The sequence below is a fragment of the Anomaloglossus baeobatrachus genome, chromosome 5, assembly GCF_048569485.1.
Source record: "Anomaloglossus baeobatrachus isolate aAnoBae1 chromosome 5, aAnoBae1.hap1, whole genome shotgun sequence".
Lineage (NCBI taxonomy): Eukaryota > Metazoa > Chordata > Amphibia > Anura > Aromobatidae > Anomaloglossus > Anomaloglossus baeobatrachus.
In genome coordinates this window covers 276,759,905-276,769,837 of record NC_134357.1, presented here as the reverse complement: position 1 = coordinate 276,769,837, position 9,933 = coordinate 276,759,905, and positions in this window count along the sequence as shown.

Genomic DNA, 9,933 nt, shown 5'->3' with positions numbered 1-9,933 from the left:
GGCTCGACCATCTCAGCCTCTCCTGCCAATACCTCTAGGGGTGACCTATCGGGTTCACATTCTGTCCCTATCATGGGTAGCCCTACGGCAGGCGTCCCGGATTCGGGATTGTCGGGCTCAGGTCCCGGACTGTCCAATACCGGAGGGGACTTAGAAGGTCCCTTCCATAGAGTCCAAAAATACGGCAGATCCCTTCCTAGGATCATGTCGTAGGGTAGAGTGTTCATAAGTCCCACCTCATGTTGCACCTGACCGCAGGGTGCTGTGATGGTGACAACCCCCGTGGGATAGTCTCGGCGGTCCCCTTGTATGCAAACCACCCCCACTGTACGTCCTGTGGCCTTTACTTCAGCCATTAGGGTTGATCGCACAAGGGTCACTAAGCTTCCGGAATCCAACAAGCCTGTAACCGGACATCCATTCACCTGTATTTGGCACAAGTGGCGCTCAGTCTCCGGGGAGACTAGGTCCGCGGTACACACCGCCTGAGCATACATTGAACCCCGCCGGGTAACCCCACAATCCATGGGCTCCGTGGTGAGTGGACACTGGGCTTCCATATGTCCCACCCGCTGGCACCGCCAACATCTAATAGGGAAGGAAATCCCCTTGACGAGTTGTCGTTTAGGGTACATAACCTTCCGGACCTCAGGGACGGCGGGCGCGGCCTCAGACGGGACGGTAGCGGACTCCCGCACCGGTGTCAGCGGTGGGTCCTTGGCCCGAAGCTTGGAGGGGCCGGACCGACGGGCGGCACGCAAAGTCTCAGTGTCCCATATCAAGTCCTGCGTAGCCACATGCAGCTCCACCAGGCACACTAATTGGTCCAGGGTACTTGGGTCGCCCTGTCCTACCCACCGTTGAATGGTGACGGGTAAAGTGCGCACAAAGTGATCAACCACTACCCTCTCCACCATTTGCGCAGGGCTCAGAGTGTCAGACTGCAACCACTTCTTTACCAGATGCAACAAGTCATAGGCCTGGGAGCGTACGGGTTTGACTTCCTCATAGAACCACTGATTTACCCGCTGAGCCTGTACATAAGTATTCACCCCCAACCGAGCAAGAATTTCGGCTTTCAGGGTCTCATATTCTATGGCGTCCTCGGTACAGAGGTCCAGGTACGCTTTTTGGGGCTCCCCCGTCAGATAGGGCGACAATACCTCAGCCCACTGGGGGGTCGGCAGCTTCTCCCGCTCGGCCACCCGCTCAAACACAGCCAGGAACGCTTCCACATCATCCCCCGGTGTCATCTTTTGCAACGCTTGTCTCACCGCCTTCCGGACGCTGCCGTCGTCACCCGATCCCGGGGTTGTTGCTGCCGGTCCGGCACGGATCGACTTGGTCAGGAGGACCATCTGTTCTTCGTGCCTTTGTTCCTGCAATTGCAAGGAGTGCTGGTGCTGTTGCTGCTGACGATCCAACGACCGGAGCAGGTGTGCATTGGTCTGTTGTTGCTGTGCATTAGCCTGAGCCAGCTGCTTTAGTATGTCCTCCATGTCGCCGCCGGGTTTGGGCTGTAGTGTAGCCGCTCGAATCCAGGACATGCGCTACTGGGTCACCAGGGATGGATGCTACACCTCACCGGGCTGACATGCCCGCGTTCTCCACCATCTGTGAGGTAACGTGGTCGGCTGCGCGGCAGAAGACACGGGATCCAGGCGCCAATGGTCACAGCACACAGTTTATTGCACAAAACCAAATCCAAAACAGCACACAACACATATTCCGGAATATCCTCCTCCAGAACCAACAAGCCAGATTCCAGAAATGGCTCACATGTGCTTCTTCGGCAGAAGCTTAGGGAGTTGTTTTCACTCCCTCACATTAGGGCCCCACACCCCGGTTCCTGTTTCCTTTTAACCCTCCTTTCAGCCTGCAGGGAAACAGCAATAAACCCTGGAGTGGAGTTGCTTTCTATACATGGAGGGAGCACAACCGGGGCGAGACATACCGGCCGTCATAGACAACCCCGGTCACAGTCTCACAATATATACACACATTATATATATATATATATATATATATTATATATATATATTTATATATATATATATATATATACATATATGGAGTGCCTTTGAAAAGTATTGATGCCACTTAAATGTTTTCAGATTTTTCACGTTACACCCGCAAATTTAAATGTAAAGTAAAACTTAAAATTCTGATGTGTAATTGTATTGAGCACCCATAAGTCAATAGTTTGTAAGACCACCCTTCAATGCAATTACTGCTGCAAGTCTTTTAGGCTATGTCTCTACCAGCTTTGCACATCTGGAGGCTGACATTTTTTCCCACCTTGTTCGCAAAATAGCTCTAGCTCAGTGAGATTGGATGGAGAGTGTCTGTGAACAGCAATATCGAAGGCTTGCCACAGATTCTCAATGGGATTTAGGTCTGGACTTTGAGTGGGCCATTCACACACATCAATATGCTTTGGTCTAAACCATTCTATTCTAGCTGTGCTAGAATGTTTAGTGTCATTGTCGTGTTGAAAGGTGAACCTGTGCCCCACTGTCTTGCTTTTTGCAGCTTCTAACAGGTTTTCTTTAAGGACTGCCCCATATTTAGCTCCGTCCATCTTCTCATTAACTCTGACCAGCTTTGCTGTCCCCATCCCCATAGCATGATGCTGCCACCAACATATGTGATGGTGGGGATGGTGTTTTTAGGGTTATGTGCAGTGTTAGCTTTCAGCTGCACATGGCATTTTGCATTTAGCCCAAAATGTTCTTTATTGGTCTCATCTGACTAGAGCAACTTCTTTCACATGCTAGCTGTGTCACCTACATGGCATTTTCAAACTGTAAATGGTACTTCTTATGGCTTGCTTTCAAAAGTGGTTTGGTTCTTGCCACTCTTCCATAAAGGGCACATTTGTGTAGCATACGACTAATAGTTTTCCTGTGGACAGATTCTCCCACTTGCTTTGTGGATCTCTGCAGCTTCTCCAGAGTGAACATGGACCTCTTAGCTGCTTCTCTAATTAGTGCTCTGCTTACTTGGTGTAATGCGAGCAGGTGGAAGGGGCCTGGGCCACAGCACACAGTACACCTGAGGGGCTTGACTATGGTGCACACCAGGTTTTCACCAGAGCCTCTGATGGTGAGCTGGCTCGAGGGGCACGGACACAGTCTCAAATAAGGCAGGTGCAGCTGGGACGGCTGCTGCGGTACGCTCAGCCAGTATGGAACGATGCAGCAGGACCGGCCAGAACAGCCGGTTTGGCCGATATGGAATGATGCAGCAGTGGCCAGCATAGCAAGTTTCGCCAATCTGGAATGATGCAGCAGGAGCGGTCGGGATAGCAGGTATGGCTGATAAGGAACGATGCATTGGGATCAGCTGGTACTACAAAACAGACAGGAGTAAGTAACACAGCAGCAGCAGCAGCACATAAATAAGGAGCTTGAACAACTAACAACACGTCTCTAGGATTAGACCACATTGCCCAGGCACCTCCCATAAGGGGAAGGTGCCGTAAATACCTAGTGCTTCTCAGTCGTAGGGTTAGGGAGTGCTGGCCATTTAAGAATAGGTGCACACACTCTTCCTAAGTGTGCTCCCAGGAGATCTGTGCGGCGTGCACAGGCCCCGAGAGCTGGCAGCAGGGACCTAGGACGAAGCAACCACCTCTGATGGCCAGGAGAGTCAGTGTTCCAGTGTCCCCAACAGCGGAGGGTGACATGACAGTGCGGGGATGCCGGTGGTGGTGTTACACTTGGGATGTCAGTTTAGGTGGATGCTTGATAGGTTTGCAGTTGTGCAATACTACTTACATTTTTGGATGATCGACTGAATAGTGCTCGATGAGATGTTCAGAGCTTAGGATATTTTTTTTATAACCTAACCCTGCTTTACTTTTCTCCACAAGTTTATCCCTGACCTGTCTGGTGCTCTTTGTTTTCATGATGCTGTTTGATCCCTAATGTTCACAAGTAAACTTCTTCATACAACAGCTGTACTTATACTGAGAACAAATTACAATCAGGTGGACTCAATTTACTAATTAAGTGACTTCTGGAGGCAATTCGTCACACAGGAATTTAGGGGTACCAGACTTCCAGGGGCTGAATGTAAATGCACATCAAAATTTTCAGATTTATATTTTTTAAATACTTAGAAAACTATGTATCACTTCCTTTACACTTCACAAATACTTAGCATTGGTATTTATATAAAATCCCAATAAAATACATCTAAGTTTGTGGGTGTAATATGGAAAAATGTGTAAAAGTTTTCCTCCATATATGTGTCCATAAAAGCGTCCATACCTGGATACTAGTATTTAAAGAAGACATTCCATCAAATTTTTCATGTTGAACTGGATACATAATGTAATAGTGGCTGCAGAGCGGAAAAAAAAGTTAGTTTTTTTTATTTCACCTCTAATGTGCAGAAATATTAGCAATCAAAATATTGGCACCTAGTAAGTCAACTTTTAAGTCTAAAGGGGATGGTACACGCAGCGATATCGCTCGTGAAAGGACACGCCCCCGTCATTTGTGCGTCACGGGCAAATCATTGCCCATGGTGCACAAAATCGTTTGGAGCCGTCACATGTACTTACCTGCCTAGCAACGTCGCTGTTGCCAGCAAACCTCCTTTCTAAGAGGGCGGTTCGTGCGGCGTCACAGCGAAGTCACTAAGCGGCCGTCCAATAGAAGCGGAGGGGCCAAGATAAGCAGCCGAAACATGCCGCTCACCCCCTTCCTTCCTCATTGCCGGCGGCTGCAGGTAAGCTGTAGTTCGTCGTTCCCGAGGTGTCACACATAGCGATGTCTGCTTCCTCAGGAACTACGAACAACCTGCGTGCTCAACAATCAACGATTTTTTAAAAAGGAACGACGTGTCAACGATGGACAATAAGGTGAGTATTTTCCATGGTTAATGGTCGTTCCTTGCTGTCACACGCAACGTCGCTGCTAACGATGCCGGATGTGGGTCACGGAATCCGTGACCCCGCGATATATCGTTAGATCCATCGTTGCGTGTAACGGGGCCTTTAGTGGGCATTATTAGAGCATTTTCTCTGTGGGTGTGCACTTTTCTCTGTATGAGTTGCCCAGTCATAAGCAGGCAGCAACCCAGTGTCACAATGAGACTGCAGGAAAGTGAGGGATAGGGGCTCGTATGCTGTCCTTCAAACTAAGGGTCCCTAGGCTATCCCTAATCTCAGGGTTACCCCTAATGGTGGAGATGCCTGAGTCACGTTCCTTGATATGCCTCTGACCAGTACTAATCTGATTCCCCTCTCACCAGGGAAGGAAGGGGCAGAAGTGAGATGCAAAGACAGATAAAGATAAACAGGGGAACCAAAACTCTTGACACACTGCAAACAAACAGGAACAAGCAATGAGAGACTCAGGAGAAAAGCAGCTACAAAAAGACAACAAGGGTTGCACACAGCAACAAGTACTACAACCACCATTTAATCTGGATCACAACACTTCACTGGAACAGCTTAGATAAACTATAGCTGGCATAGAAAGAAGGATCTAGCTAGCATATATGGAAGGGGAGCAGATGTGGTTGGCTGCACCACAACATGTGATCAAAGGAGACTTACAAGCAGACCAGCAGAGATTAACTCATGCTATCCTGCCTATAAACTAGATGGTCAACACACAAGTCAGCCTGCACTGACATCAGAGAAGATATCAGTTATAGTGTCCGAATCTGTAGTCTAAAGGGATCCCAATGCCACAATGACAGTCGGTGATGTTTATAAAAACCTCTGTGTGACAGACAGGAGAAAATGAACACCCTCACAATGCTTAGGTTTATCAGTATGCAAAATAGAGTGGGTGAAATAACTATTGAACACTTCACCAATTTTTTTAAGTAAACATGTTTCTAAAGGTGTTATTGACCTGAATTTCTCACTAGATATTGGTAACAATCCATCCATTCCACACAAACAAAGAAACCAAACCATAGATGTCCATAAATTTAGTAATGTGTAATAATGAGAAAAGTGTTGAACATGCTCACTGATATTTATTTAACAATTCAAATAAAAGCCTTTGTTGGTGATGAAAACTTCAAGACTCCTCCTGTATGAAAAAAAATAGTTGCATGAATTGCTCAGGTGTGATTTTGGCCGTTTTCCACACAAATACTCCTTAAATTCTAAAGGTTCCTTGGGCTCCATCTATGAATTCTGAGCTTTAGTTCCTTCCATAAATTTTCTACTGGATTTAGGTCAAGTGATTGGACCATTCTAGCAGCTTAATTTTCTTTCTCTGAAAAAAATTGAGAGTTTACTTGGCTGTATGTTTAGGATCATTGTCTAGCTGAAATGTCCACTCTCGTTTCATATTTATCATCTTGGTAGAAGACAACAGTCTATTTTTATCAAGAATGTCTTGATACATTTGTCCATTCATCTTTCCTTCAATCATATGAAGTTTGCCAGTGCCATATGCTGAAAAATAACCCCACACCATGATGCTTCTACTGTCAAACTTCATTGTTGGTATGGTGTTTTTGGAGTGATATACAGTGCCTTTTGGCCTCCAAACATGATGTATATTGTGGCATCCAAAGAGGTCAATTTTGGTCTCATCTGACCAGATAATGCTCAGCCAGTATTTCACACACTTGTCAAAATGTTCAGCAATCTTTAAATGCTCTTGAACATGCTTTTTGTTCAGCAATGGGGTCTTGCGTGGTGAGTGTTCATATAGGTCATGGAGGTTGAGTGCATTATTTATTGTTTTCTTTGAAACAATTGTACCTGCTGATTCCAGGTCTTTCTGTAGCTTTCCATAGGAGGTTCTTGGCATTTGGACAACTCTTCAGATAATTCTTTTTACTCACCTGTCTAAAATCTTGCCGGGAGCACCAGTTCATGGTCACTTTATGGTGAAATTATGTTCTTTCCACTACCGGATTATGGCACCAACAGTGCTCACTGGAATCTTCAATAGTTTAGAATTTCTTCTGTGACCGATTTCATTAGTATGTTTTGCAACAAGGTTGCAAAGCTCTTGAGACAACTCGCTGACTTTACCCATCATGAGATGCTTCTTGTGTGGCTCCTTGGTAATTAGACACCTTTTTATAGGCCATCAGATGAACCAGCTGACAATATTTTTCACTATTAATAGATTTCAGCTGATGTCATAACTTCCCATGGCTTTTTGCACCTCTCTTTCTTCATCTGTTTAATACGTTTTCCTTGTGTCATTTTTCATTATTACACATGACTTAATTTATGAACATGAACGGTTTGATTTCTGTGCCTGTGGGGATTGGATCGGTTGTTATCGACATCAGGTGAGAACTTCATGTCAATAGCACCTTTAGAAATATATTTACTTAGACAATTGGTGATATGTTTAATACTTATTTAACCTGCTGCATAATTATATAGCTTTGATCTCCTGGACCAGCCTTCTACATGATTAGAAAGCACAGATGACTTACTCCATTCAGATAAGGTCCCTGTGTGGGAAGGGGCAGCACGGCTGAGCTTAGCTGTGTCACCTTACTAACTCTTCTATCAGCTATCCCCCTATCATAGTATTGTAAAAAAAATGTTATATTCGGCTCTGCAGCCACTATTACATTGTGTGTCCTGTTCAACATCAAAGATTTGGTGTATCAGGCATCTGAATTCTTCTTAAAGCTTTCATGAATCAAGATTTCGTGTTTCAATAACCCTCTTGGGAATTTCACGACACATAAGAACACTAAGCAGGAGCAATATCTCTGATGGCTTTCTTCTTTTTAATGCTATTCTCTATTACAGATGGTTTTTACATGATGTCTTCCTTTCTGTAAGTAAAATGTACCATGTAGCTGCACATCTTTCATCATCTGAACCAATAAAATAAATACAAGTGTGTGATTTATACCAGTAGCTTCCACCGTACAGGAAGCACAAAGCACAGTCAGTTATATCACTGGGCCACCAACATTGGTACTGTAAGACTACCGTTAATATAAACCTATCCCTTTTCCCCTATACAAAACCGGTATATACCGTAATACAGGCACATACTTTTTTGGGTGCAGGTTATTCACAGCTTCATTATATTTTAAAGCTAGTAATCATTTAGTAATAGATGATAAGCAATAATCCAGGTGGACGTGCCAGAATCTAATGACTGTTACAACTACCGCATACTAACAGTAGCTTTTGTTGCCTTGGACCACCCACTTTTCTCTAAAAAAACAAACCCAAAAATAAACACACATTAGTACTTCCCTATTAGAGCGCATACAATAGAACACTAATAATATCATATACTGTGCACAAATAACAGTGTCTTGAAGAGGAACTGCCAAAAGGCCAATTTTTGCTCTTATTTTATACCTACTGTTGCTTTGAGTATGCGTGTTTTCCTTTTTTTCTGTTGAAAACCAGAAAAATAGCAGATGTTCCAAGAGCATCGACTTACCGGTATTATATATCAGTAGCAAATGAGAGCATATATAAAATATAACTTTAATCTTACATTAAAAAGTGAGCCACTATATGACGCGATACAAACATGAACAAAAAACATATGAAAAGATACTTGTCCCTAATAGTCCTTTGATATAAAGTGCTAAGTACAAAAGAGGTGGAATATTCTTAGTGTCACTAAAATAACCTATTCATTTCTATTCTCTGTTTCAGGCCTCAAACACAAATCCGTGAAACACGTGCGTGTTTGGTCCGTTTCCGTATATACCGGAGACACGGACAAATGTGAACCAATGTTATGCTATGTTTGAGGTCACACGTGCGTTATTCCATATGGTCCGTGTGTCTGTGTCCGTGATACGTATGTGTATCCGTTTTGCACGGAAGCATGTTCATTTTCTGCACGGAACACGCACACACGGACCCAATGGAAGTCTATGGGTCTGTGAGCACACTACGTGACACAGATGCATCTCCGTATGCTCCGTGTATGTTTTGTACTTTTTTCTAGCGATGTCAGTCATTCTTTCTTTTTCTGTGTATGTCGGTCAATCTCCTGCAGTCTGTTGGTCGGTCTCTCTGTCTTGTCTGTCCCTCTCTCAGTCTGTCGGTCAGTCTTCCCCCTCTCTCATACTCACCGTTCCCTGATCACCGGCGCGGCGCTGCACAGCTGTTAAAAAAACGGCGGCTTTTACTATTTTGAAAAAGCCGGACACTCATTAATCAATCTCGTATTCCCTGCTTTCCCCGCCCACTGGTGCCTATGATTGGTTGAAGTGAGACACGCCCCCACGCTGAGTGACAGCTGTCTCACTGCAACCAATCACAGCCGCCGTTGGGCGTGTCAATATCGAGCAGTAAAATAAAAAAATAATTAATTTAAAAAAAACGACGTGTGGTTCCCCTCATTTTTATACCAGCCAGGGTAAAGTCAAACGGCTGAAGGCTGGTATTTTCAGGATGGGGAGCCCCACATTATAGGGAGCCCACCAGCCTAACAATATCAGCCATCAGCCGCCCAGAATAGCCGCATCCATTAGATGCGACAGTCCCGGGACGCTACCCGGCTCTTCACGATTTGTCCTGGTGCATTGGCAATCGGGGTAATAAGGAGTTAATGGCAGCAGCCCATAGCTGCCACTAAGTCCAAAATTAATCATGTCAGGCGTCTCCCTGAGATACCTTCCATGATTAATCTTTAAGTTACAGTAAATAAACACATACACCCGAAGAAATCCTTTATTTGGAATAATAAACACTAACAAATACCCTTGTTCACCACTTTACTAAGCCCGAAAAAGCCATCCATGTCCGGCATAATCCACGGAGGTCCCACGTTGCTTCCAGCTCTGCAACATGAAGATGACAAGAGCTGCAGAAGAACACCGCTGCTCCAGTCAGCTCTACACAGCAACTGAGGTGAGAGGCGCGATCAGCGATGATGTCACTCAGGTTACTCACGGCCACCGCTGGATCTTCCAACTGTGACTGCAAGTCGCCCGAGTGACAGCGATGAA